The sequence below is a fragment of the Canis lupus genome, chromosome 22 (assembly GCF_003254725.2).
Source record: "Canis lupus dingo isolate Sandy chromosome 22, ASM325472v2, whole genome shotgun sequence".
Classification (NCBI taxonomy): Eukaryota; Metazoa; Chordata; class Mammalia; order Carnivora; family Canidae; genus Canis; species Canis lupus.
The window spans coordinates 22,406,199-22,417,648 of NC_064264.1; the positions used below are offsets into that span (position 1 = coordinate 22,406,199).

At 33.8% G+C, this 11,450-nt stretch overlaps 1 long non-coding RNA gene across 1 annotated transcript; it reads left to right on the plus strand.

Moving 5' to 3' along the window:
* The first annotated feature begins 1,078 nt into the window (after window positions 1-1,078).
* On the plus strand, window positions 1,079-7,458 carry LOC118351954 (uncharacterized). The gene is made up of 3 exons (XR_004808238.1): window positions 1,079-1,148; window positions 2,483-2,574; window positions 7,408-7,458. It is a non-coding gene; the product is annotated as an uncharacterized LOC118351954 (long non-coding RNA).
* Window positions 7,459-11,450: the final 3,992 nt, after the last annotated feature.

Here is an 11,450-nt window from a genome sequence, read left to right on the forward strand (position 1 = left end):
AAGTACTACATGAAGTTTACATAGTGAGTTTTCATTATTTGGGTACTTTTAAATTAAAATTACAAAGGTAGGGGCTCCTGGGTGGCTCGCTGGTTAAGCATCTGACTTCGACTCAGGTTGTGATCTCTGGGTCCTCGGATAGAGCCCTGTGTTCAGCTCCCTGTTCAGTAGGATGTCTGCTTCTCTGCCTCTCTCTCTCTCCCTGACACTCCCCTTACTTGTACTCTTTGGCTCTCAGATAAATAGATAAATAAAATCTAAAAAAAATTAAATTGTAAAGGCATTTTTTGTAATTTAAAATGACCAAACATTTGTTCATATATTCCAGACTGTTGACATTAGCATATTTTTGATAACTTCAATCATATAGAACACAGACATTTTTCAACCAAATTCCCAATCTCAGCATTATATCTTTCATAAGAACTTATTTTTGTTTTACTTCCCCAAATCTCTAAATTTAATTTCAAATTGTTAATAGATGTTTCCAGGACGAACTGTAATATAGAATTAAATATTGTTTAAACACTGCCAAAGAGGAACAAAGAAACAAAATATCATTTTACTACATCACTCCAATCTATCAGGTAATTTCAGGAAGTGGGTATCAAGTTCATCAAACTGAACACTCTTATTCCGGTCAGTCACAGACTGTCCAAACACATTCTTCATATAGATAGATATAGATATAGATATAGATAGATATAGATATAGATATAGATATAGATATAGATATAGATATAGATATAGATAGATATATAGATATGGAGAATATCCATATATATATAGTTTTTTATTGTTAGGACTGTGGCAAATCAAAAAAAGAGCATAGTGCTTCATCAGGGAAGGACTTTATGCTTTCTTTCTCCCACTCTCAACACAAAATGATGGTTTATTAAAAGGCTTACTGAGGAGAGAGGAAAGGTAGAAAGCTTCCAGAAAAAAAAAAAAAAAAGTCATTTGTGTCCCAATCACATTTTGTCCTGGAGCAAAATTATGTCTTTACTTGTTTTTGGCAGATAATCAACATTACCCACTAACTTGTGTTGCTATCAGTACAGCAGGTGAGCAGATGGATAGCAGGAACAATTTGATAGATGCAGAGTTCAGGAAGAACAGGCAGCTGCTCTGAGCCATACTCACACCAGGTGAGGACTTGAGGGGAGATAACAATGACTGCACAGGGCTTGCTTTCTTGGCAAAAACTGTTATTTGGCATGGAAGAAGCAATTTCAATATGTTGGTTGATGACTCTACAATGGAGACTCACACTTATTACAGGGATGAGCTTTATCCAATAGATTTTCCAGGAGCCTTGATATATAGATTTCTCAGTAGACACATTTGCTCAGGAAATTTTCACTTCTTATGTTTGCACTAGAACTCCTCTGTTATTTTCCTTAGAGTCACTGTGACAATGTGAGGATGTAGATGATTTAAAAGGATTTTTTTTTAGTTGATAAGATTTTGGTCACCCTTAATTCTCTATCTGTGGTGCTGAGTTTCAACACCTGAGAATCAAGTTAAGTTTTATCATTGCTTTCCTGTAATCAAGTCTCAATTAGGACTGCTTTTCAGTATTATTTTCTTATATACTCTAAACAACTGTAGGAAAGCTCTAAATAAAAAATAAAATAAATAAATAAATAAATAAACTGTCCCTATTTTGTGGAGCATTTAAAAACGTAAAGGTTCATGAAAAAATATATACAAAAAGCTTTTTTCATATATAAGGCTTTCCAAAGTCAGTGTCTTGATCACAGGGACTCAGAATCTCAAAGGACTGCCCAACAATAAAAGTAAGAAATTGTTGAATAATCATAAAATTTAGAGTGTTTAAGAAAAATAAAAATAAATATATGAAATGATATGGCAGTATTCAAATTATTGTAATTTTAAAAAAGATATTTATTTATATAGAGAGAAAGAGACAGAGAGAGGGTGCATGTGAGCAGGGGGTAGGGGCAGAGGGACAGAGACAATCTCAAGCAGACTCCCTGCTGAGTATGTAACCCCCCTCAAACAGGACTCTATCTCATGACCCTGAGATCATGACCTGAACCAAAATCAAGAATCCGATGCTTAACCGCTGAGCCACCTAGGCCTTCCATCAAATTATTGTAATTTAAAAAATATTATTATATAATATATATATAGTTATTATAGTATAAAAAATTAAGCTGACTCAATATATTTATTATATTATATAAAAAATTAAACTGACTCAATCTTCTATCTACATCACTCCAATAAAATCATTCTTGTCAAGATCGCCAAACCTTCAGCTTCCCAATTCTATTGATCTATTACTCAGTCCTCTTCTTAACTTCTTACTCAAGCAATTGAGAGACTGAATCCCTCCTCTCTGAAAAGTTAACAAAAGCAGGTGGACTGCACAGGTGGAGAGAATGTTAAAACCTGTAGAAACATATGCAAGGTGATCCTTTTTCATTGTTTTTTACTCCCTCTGTTCCTTTTACAGCCTTGGCCTAAGGGTCTGATCTTGGGACTGCATGGGAGAACAATGGTGTGAGTAGCTGAAATTCTAAAAGAATCTGAACTTCTTTGCCGGAGGTACGCGTAAATATTGGCCTGCGGACAAGAGAGTATGGGGAAAATCTCAAAGAAAAGTGATCTGAAGAAGGAGATTTTCTGGTTTTAGTACATGTTCCCCCCAAAACCTTAAGACTCACCCATCTGAGCTGTGTATGTGAAGGATAGACCCTAGAGTCATAGAAAAAGGCTTCAGAACTGAACTAAGATTTAAACCATGATCCAAGTCCTTGACAAATTCCTGAGTGGAGAATGTGTTGAACAGAACCAAAGTAGCATAATAAAGCCTTGACAGCAGCCACTTCTCACAAAAGGCAAGACGGAATTTGCAATCTGAAGGTAATTGTCTGCTAAAACTGGTGAAGAAACAGAAACAAAACAAAATCAACATTTTTTACAAGATTGCAACAGGACCCAGATTCCAAGCAACTTAATATTCGAAATGTCAGGATACAGTTCAAAACTTCTTGACATACAAAGAACCAGGAAAATGTGACCAATTCTGAAATGAAAAAACAATCAACAGATGTCAATCTTCAGATGACTCAAAACCTGGAATTGCCACAAAAAGATTTAAAATAGCTATTGTAACTATGCTACATGAATTAAAGGTAAATACAAATGAAATGAATGAAAAGATATATGTTCTCAGCAAAGATATAAAAATCATAAGGAAGACAGTACAGAGGTTCCTTAAGAAATTAAAAATGGAATTACCATATCATTCAGCAACCTTCTGGGTATATAGCCAAAAGCATTGACATCAGAGACCTCAAATAAATGTTGCTCTCTGTATATTATAGCATCATTCATAATAATCAAGATGGGAAACAAACCAAATGTCCATCAACAAATGAGTGGATAAAGATAATACGGCATATACATACAAAGGAATGTTATTTAATCTTTTAAAAAAGTATATTTTGCAGTGTGAAACAACATGGATATATCTGGAGGAAATTATGCTACGTGAAATAAGCCAGTCACAGAAGAACAAATATAACATGATTCTACTCACATGAGATATCTAAATTAGTCAACCCATAGAAAGAGAAAATAAAATGATAGTTGCCAGGGGCTGAGAAAATAGAAAACGGGACCTTGCTGTTCAAGAGATAAGAAGTTTCAGTTACACAAGATGAATAAATTCTAGAAATCTGCTGTATAGTGTCGGGCCAATAGTTAACAATACTGTATATGTATTTTATTTGTTAAAAGGTAGATTTCATGTTAAATATTCTTGCCATAATTTTTTTAAAAAGAACCAACTGGAAGTAGTAGATGAAAATTACAATAGCCAAAATACAATTTACTAGATGATGAATGGAGATAATAAGGAAAGAAGCAGTGATCTTCAGTAAGTTAACAGAAATTATCCAATCAAATGAAAAAACAAAAAAAGATAAAAAAAAAAAACTGTACAGAGCCGCAAGAACATACAGGATAATTTTTAAATGTTTAAAATTTATTCATTGGCATTCTAGGAAAAGAGATAGTGGGGCAGAAAGATATGTTTGTAGAAATAATGATGGAAAACTTCACAAATGTGGTGAAAGACATCAGCTTAAAGACTAAAGAAGTCTAATTCAAGAAGCAAATTTCAAAAAAAGGATAAATTCAAAGAAAATGATTCTTAGGCACACATTATAATCAAGCCTTGAAAACCAAAAATAAAGAAAAATATTCAAAAGCAGCTAGAGAAAAATAGACTGCATAGAGGGGAATAATGATTTGAATAACTATGGATTTCTCATCAGAAATCAAGAGACCAGGAAACAGTTGAATAGATATATTTAAGTTGATGAAAGAAAATATCTGTGAAGCTAGAATTCTGTATCCCTGTGTATATATGTGTATCTATCTATATCTGTATGTATAACATCTATGTTTTTATCTCTCTCTCTCTCTATATATATATATCATATACTTCTCTTTCAGTCCCTCAGGAATTAAGTGAAATAAATCCACTAATAAAAAATGAAGTAATTTGTTAGAAAACTTGCTCTAAAAGAAATGCTAAAGGAAGTTCTTCATGCAAGTTCTTCAAATAAGTCTGAAAAGCACAAGGCCAACATAAAGCAATAAATTGTATTTTTGGTTACTTGGGTATGTGGAGGTTGTCTATTTGGATTTTGTGGTGTGTAATTATAATAGCAATAAAATACATTAAAAACTTAGGCATAAATCTAATAAAATATATGTAAGACTTATATGCTATAAAAACAAATCACTAATGAAAAATTAAAGAAGACTTAAGTAATTGAAATATATATCATGTTTGTGGATCGGAAGATTATATATTGTTAGAATATCAATTTCACCACTTGGGTCTTTACATTCAATGTAAAACCAATCAAAATCCTATTAAGACTTTTTGTGGAGTTTTATAAGCTATTTTTAAGGTTTATATGAATACTCAATGGAAGTAGAATAGCCAAAACAATTAAAAAATAAGGCAGGAAACTTATACTACCAAATTTCAGGATGTATTTTAAAGTTATGTCTATCACAACGGTGTGTATTAATGAAGGAATATGAGATAAAAGCTACAGAATACAATTCTAGGACTAGACCTGAAGATATATAGCTAGTTGATTTTCAACAAAGGTGTTTATACAATTCAATGAATATAGGATAATCTTTTCAACAAATGATGTTGTAATAATTGGATATCCATAAACAACAACAGAAATAACAAAATCTTTCACAAAAATTAACTCAAAATGATTATAGACCTAAATCTATAAAACTACTAGAAGAAAACATATGAGGAAATTCTTATGACATTTGATGAAGTAAATATTTCTGAGATCTATTAGTAAAGTGCAATCTATTATAAAAATCTATAAATTCATTATTTATGGGAAACAATAAAGATAAAAGATTCTTAGAGAAAATAACAGAAATTGTACTTAATAAAAATTAAGATTTTTATGAGAGAATAAAAAGGTGAAAATGTTCGGGGAAACTATTTGCAAAACACATATCGGATAAAGTACTTGTATCAAGAATATGTAAAGACTTCTTCAAATCTCAGTAGTAAGAAAATCAGCAACCCTTTAAAATTAATTGGCCAAAGATGAACAGTTACCACTACAGAAAAGATATATAGATGATAAATAAACCCCACTACTGAATTAGTAGTGGATAAGATAAGCAGAATAAAACAAAACTGGATTAACTATCTCTGTGGAATACCAAAGGGTTCATTAGTTTGGGACATGTCAAGATATTTCCTGTGCATAATGCTTTTGGTTTACTATTAGACTTTGGTAGAGATTTAATGTTTAACATCAAGTTGGGATGCTACATTAGCATACGAACTGGGCTGCCCATAATGAATGTAGTGTTATCGTACCCTTCAAGCCATGGCGCTGGAAATGCACCTAAACTCTCCATCATCAAGTATAAGAGCTGTATCTAAGATTGTTATTGAAAGCACATGGGAATTTCAGGAACAACTGACTTTGACTCCCATGCCTCCTAGTTCTGCTACTTTGTTCATTCTCTATGGCTAAAATTTCTCAAAGAGATCTCTATAAAACCACTGATGGAGTGAGGAAAAATGAAACAAAAATGAGTCCCAGAAAACAGATCATTCTGCACAATATACTAGCACTATCTGAAAGTGGCACAACAGCACTACAGCATCACTCATGGAAGGACCCGAAGAATAGTGGCTAAGGATTTAAGAGAAATGAGATTGAAATTGCTAAGAAGATCTGAGGAAAAAATATGTGAATAGGCCTCAGAATTGGAACAAGGTGTCAAAATATTTCTTTTCAATGTGAATATTCACCAAACAGCAACTACTATAGAGAGAGATTCTCAGTAATTTGTTAGACAAGATGACCTATTTTTTGGACGTCTGCCAGACTGCTTTCCCACACATTCCTTAAGTGTGAGCTCCTTAGCATGGGGTTTTGCCTACTAATTTTGATCTGGCTAGCCAGTGAAGAAATGATACTTCTGGAGAATATGCCAGCCACCACAAGAGAGGATGTTTACTATAGCCTGAAACTTTCATGGCAGGAGCAATGATTTCTCCTTCTAAGGACATTCAGTTTGGATATGGATTTCGCATCACAATCTGGAATGCTTATCCCAATGCACCATAGGTGCACTTATAGGTAACATCCAGTATCACAGAACATACATAGCATATCCTCTGATCAGGGAATTCACCAAAAGTGAGTGAACTTTGGCAATGTGCTTTTATCCATCAAATTTATTATTGTTATAATATCTATTATCTGACTACTGACCTAATATAACAATGAGATGGCTATCAGAGACTCAGTTAAGATGCTGGCTGTGTGACAGCATCTATCAAGTGGAGTATTTTCTTTCAAGTTGTAAAATGTTCTGAATTCATGATCAGCATATCATATTTCTCTCATAGCAGCATACTTAAGTCCAGGAGTCAAGGCGTGGAAATGGAAGGGACTTTGTCACTGTAAATGTAATAATTCACCGCAAAATGTTTGCTTCCCATCCCTGCAAATTCAGGCTTTTCTGGTTCCCAAAGGAGGATTGTTCTAACTAGGGAACTCAACACAAATTCCACTGAATTGGAAGATTACTTATGTCTTGGTCACTTTAGAACCAACAGGCACATATGGGATTTGATATACTGGCTGGTCTGATAGATCTTGATTATCCAAGGGAGATGGGAATGCTAATATAAAATGAGGTCAAGAATGACTATACTTGGAACCAGCGATGTTTCCTAGTACTTCCAAATCCATTGATAAAGATAGATAAGAAACTATAGCAATTGCATACAGGCAAGACTATTAATGCCAAAAAGTCTTCAGAAATGATAATATGGGTCATCTCCTCTCTCTCTGCCAGATAAATAACCATGACCATTTGAGGTGCTGAGGGCAAAGAGAATATTGAAAGGTAAGGAAAAGGAAGTTATAAATATCAACTGTGGTCACTGTGGTCACAGGACCAAAAGAAATGAAGACGGTTGCAATTATGCACTTTTTCTTTGCTTTGATTTATATATTTAATATATATTATTTAATATTTATATATTTAATATTTATATATTAAATAATCATATCCCTTTATTCCGTTTCCCTACAATTTAGCAAAAGGTGTGTTAATGGTTAACCATATTTCAGCATTTAAATTAGAAGCTATCAAAAGAAGGCTGTGATTTTGCTATGACAGGTATGAAAAGTCTCAAGGGGATTGATAACAATGACACAAAGGTTTTGTATCTTCCCATTTGAATTACCTGTTGGCAACTTGCTATCACCACTACCTCCTTCTAAGGTTGCAGGGACAAGATGGTAAGTACATTTCCCAAAATCCATTTTTCTGTAAAGTTCCAGGATAGATTTTGCCAAAAAAAGGTACTTGAGTTACATAGTGAAGGTAGAAAAGAAGTTATTTTCTTCTGAAGTCATCTAGACAGATGTGAGATTCCTTATGGCTTCCCCAAAAGCTCCTGAGAACCATCTACCTCACCATTTAGAATAAACCAGATGATGAGAAATCAAGAGATTTCTCCTTCCTCTGCCCCTCCACAAGCCTCTGAGGTGAACCTACCTTAATGCTATATGCTACATTCTTTTACTGTATTCTTTGACCTCTATGGCAGTTTCTCTGATCTTCAGTAATGATTTAATGGCTTCCTGACTTGACTTTAGCATACCCAACTCTTCCTCTTAGCTGCTAATTTCTATACTAAACTACATTCCCATATTACATAAACTGGTCTATGGGTTGTCATTTTCTTTGTTCTTTTTTTTTTTTTTTCTCCTGACCAAATGCTGCTTCAAAATTCTGTGGTAGAGTTTGTCAGAGTATGTCAGTTAACACAGAGCCAATTTGTCCTAAGGTGGTGAGCATGTGCAGATCGCTACCAGTTTAACCAATACATTTGAAAGAAGTCAAGTTGATTGCTGAAAATAATTAAAAACAAACAAAACCCTGATTTTTTTGATTCCAGTTTTTACAATATCTGTATATTTTGGGGGATTCTGCTTCCCAAAATACTACTTGGAAATATCTTGTTAAAAAACAAAATTCAGTCAGGTAAATTCGAAGATCTAACTGGATTTATTATATGACTCATGAAATGGACAGCAATTCATCCAGCAAGTAGAAGGGAACTCTGAGTTCTACAAAATGGAGGGGCTTTTTTTTTTTTTTTAATTTGTATTTATTTATGATAGTCACAGAGAGAGAGAGAGAGGCAGAGACACAAGCAGGCTCCATGCACTGGGAGCCCGATGTGGGATTCGATCCCGGGTCTCCAGGATCGCGCCCTGGGCCAAAGGCAGGCGCTAAACCGCTGTGCCACCCAGTGATCCCCTGGAGGGGCTTTTGAGAAAGGAAGGTAGGGCAAGAAATTTCTTAGCAGAAGAAGAGGATCATTCCAGGTGAGGTTATTTTCCCTTAGCAGGAAAAGTAGAGGATTTTATCTTCCTTTGGGTGGGGGATGGAGAGGGCTCAAGCGGCAGATTATCTCATTGGTGCTCTTCAGAAAATTCCTGAATGACTGGTTAAGATTTACATTTTTAAGGAAGATTGAACCTGCAATTAGATTAGGTCTTAAGCCAGTTTGATGACTTGACTAAGTGATGCCATTTTGGGCCTGTGGTTTTCTTTTTAACAATATGAGCATTTGTTGTTGGGTCAAGGCAAGTCATTTGTTTAGACAAAGTGGAATGGGGTATTGGTTTATCTGGGTGTCTTGTTTGACTAGGGAAGCTGTGGTTGAAATTGATAATTATAGGGCCTACCAGCTAAGAACCTTTCCACATATCTTGTTTAGAAGAAATAATTTTAAATATAAAAATAAATGGTGACAAAGGCAAACTATAATTCCTTGCCACTTATTTGATACATTTATAAAATCAGGGTAAAAATAGCAGCTGATGTTGTGAAAATGTAAAGATGAAGTACTTAAAGATAGATTACACAGCACCTGTTGTAAATATGTAATACATTCTAATTTACTAGGAAGCAGCAAGATTATAGGGACTGAGTTCATGCTTGCTAGCATTTTATGAGAAATTCAACAGTGACATCCTTTTTTGAATTTGTTAAGCAATCCAGAAAAATCTTGTATTTGTATTGACTTCATTTATTTCACCTATCTTGGTTATCATTAGATTGTTGAAATAAGACTCCTTCTGAGCCTTCTAATGCTAGTTTTTGCCTCATAGTCCTCTCAGCCAGGGCCAAAGTTCCTGGAATGCTTCAATTGTGTATGATCATCTCATAACATAATTGGTGTCTATCTCAATTTGAATTAAGTGTTTGCATTGGCTGGCAGAAATTCAAAGAACAAGAACTAAATGGTTTGTTTTGTGGGGAAAAAGCAGATGTGAAATAATCCTTAAAATAAGCAACATGATGCTTTCTTGTTAATGTAGTATAAAGATAATTATGAAAAATATTTTTAAAAATCTACTTGTTTCTTGGAATCTTATAAGAAAAAATGACTTCTACTTTATTTAGAAGTAAAAATTTGCTAAATTAACTAAAATTACATTTCAGCATATGCTAATACCAACACTAACTCCACACAAGTAGAGGAAACTCAAAAATACATTTTGATGACCATAATACAGACTACATTAAGAATTCATTGCTGAGCTCTATTTAATGTCTAGTTTGCTTATATCAAAAAGCTCACCCAGCCTTGCACAGTTTTTAAATAAAATGTATAGGATGTATTTTTTCACTAAAGTGTAAGAATTATAATGAGGTCAAATAAGACTGTGCAAAAGAATGAAATATAATAGAAAATAGACAATATTGATATTAATTAAAAGTAGTCTAAGCAATATTTCTGATCTGGAAAATATATTGTCTCCAAATAGTAATTTTATTTTTTCTTTCTTTCTTTCTTTCTTTCTTTCTTTCTTTCTTTCTTTCTTTCTTCTTTCTTTCTTCTTTCTTCTTTCTTTCTTTCTTTCTTTCTTTCTTTCTTCTTTCTTTCTTCTTTCTTTCTTTCTTTCTTTCTTTCTTTCTTTCTTCTTTCTTTCTTTCTTCTTTCTTTCTTTCTTTCTTTTCTTTCCTTTTTCCTTTCTTTCTTTCTTTCTTTCTTTCTTTCTTTCTTTCTTTCTTTCTTTTCTTTCCTTTTTTCTTTCTTTCTTTCTTTCTTTCTTTCTTTCTTTCTTTCTTTCTTTCTTTCTTTCTTTCTTCTTTCTTTCTTTCATTTACTTATTTGAGAGAGAGTGCAAGCTCCAGCAGGGGTGGAACAGAGGGGAAAGGAAAGGAACAAGCAGGTTCCATGCTGAGTACCATGTCAGGCTCCAACACAAGATCCTGAGATCATGAGCTCAGTTGAAATCAAGAGTGGAACGCTTAACCAACTGAGCCACCAAGTTGCCCCTCAAATAGTAGTTTTCAAATATTAATCATTGTCTTTTTCTTATCTTTTGTTCTCACATCCAATCAGCCATCTATTCTGTTATTTCCCTGTTTGTCTCTTTAGTACCTTAATTCTGATTTTCATCATCACAGTTGAAACCCTACAGTAATATTCCAGTTGCTTTTCTTTCCTCCAATTATCAAATCCATTTGACCGGCTCTAAGATTAATTTTTCTAAAATAATAATTTTATTATCATAATTATCTGGTGATGGCCTTTAAATAGTTCCATTGTTTTTGCTCTTTATTTCTCTTTAGCTGTTTTGACCTCTCTCAGACTTCACCTGTGCCCTACTCTTTGTGGATCAAGCTGCTAGTCTTTGGTGGACTTTGGAGTAAGACAGACCTGATTTGACAGCTTGGTTTACCTTTTGGAAAAAAAAAAAAAAAAAAAGGTTTTACTTATTTGAGAGAGAGAGAGAGAAAGAGAGAGAGCATGTTTATGCACCTGCAAGCATGAGCTGAGGGAGGGGGCAGAGGGAGAAGGAGACTCCCGG